Source organism: Mus caroli, unplaced genomic scaffold (assembly GCF_978045245.1).
Source record: "Mus caroli unplaced genomic scaffold, Mus_caroli_1 scaffold_4, whole genome shotgun sequence".
NCBI classification, from domain to species: domain Eukaryota; kingdom Metazoa; phylum Chordata; class Mammalia; order Rodentia; family Muridae; genus Mus; species Mus caroli.
In genome coordinates this window covers 18,110,001-18,110,691 of record NW_028227259.1, presented here as the reverse complement: position 1 = coordinate 18,110,691, position 691 = coordinate 18,110,001, and the positions used below count along the sequence as shown (strand labels likewise).

The 691-nt window shown below is 39.7% G+C and overlaps 1 pseudogene; it reads left to right on the top strand.

The window, feature by feature from the left end:
• Positions 1 to 672: 672 nt before the first annotated feature.
• LOC147004961 (large ribosomal subunit protein uL3-like) overlaps positions 673 to 691 on the top strand; it is a 1,206-nt pseudogene continuing 1,187 nt past the window's right edge.

Genomic DNA, 691 nt, shown 5'->3' with positions numbered 1-691 from the left:
ATGCCATACTCATACAAATCTGATCTATATCAAAGATTTTACAATATATATCATTTACAATACTTATGAACAAGATTTATACATACACATGTCATTGAGGATACTAAATAAAATACATGTAAATATAGATATGTGAAAAGAGAAATGTACATTTCATATAGTGTTTCAGAAATCTTAGCACTTGCTTACTCTGATACTGAGCACTGTGGAATGATGGGTATTTGTGAGTAAGCCTAATCATGAACCCTGATCATACACACTTAGCAATCCTCCTCCCAGGTCTGCCCCCAACTCTTGGAAAACACATCCCACTGTTGCTGCCGAAAAAGGAGGAAGAAGAGGAGGAGGAAGAAGAAACACAACTGATTTAGGTTCTCATGGACACACTGGAGCACAGTCAACTTCCATTGATCATCTCCATGAAGAAAACTGAATCCTTCCCCACCAGCACCCCCTCTAGAAGACATCAATCGTGGAGAACCTCACTTCAGCATCCTTACCACAGTTTTTAGGAGTTCTCTTAGATGGATTCCTGCTTATTGAGTGTGGACAAGAGTAGCAGTTGTCACAGAAACCTTCTAATGTCCCTCCTCTTCAAATGTGAATTTGCAGTCATTCACATACCACTTCAAAAGTAGATTCCACTCCCTATCGGTAGCTTGTGGTGGTGAGATGTCTCACAGCAAATTCT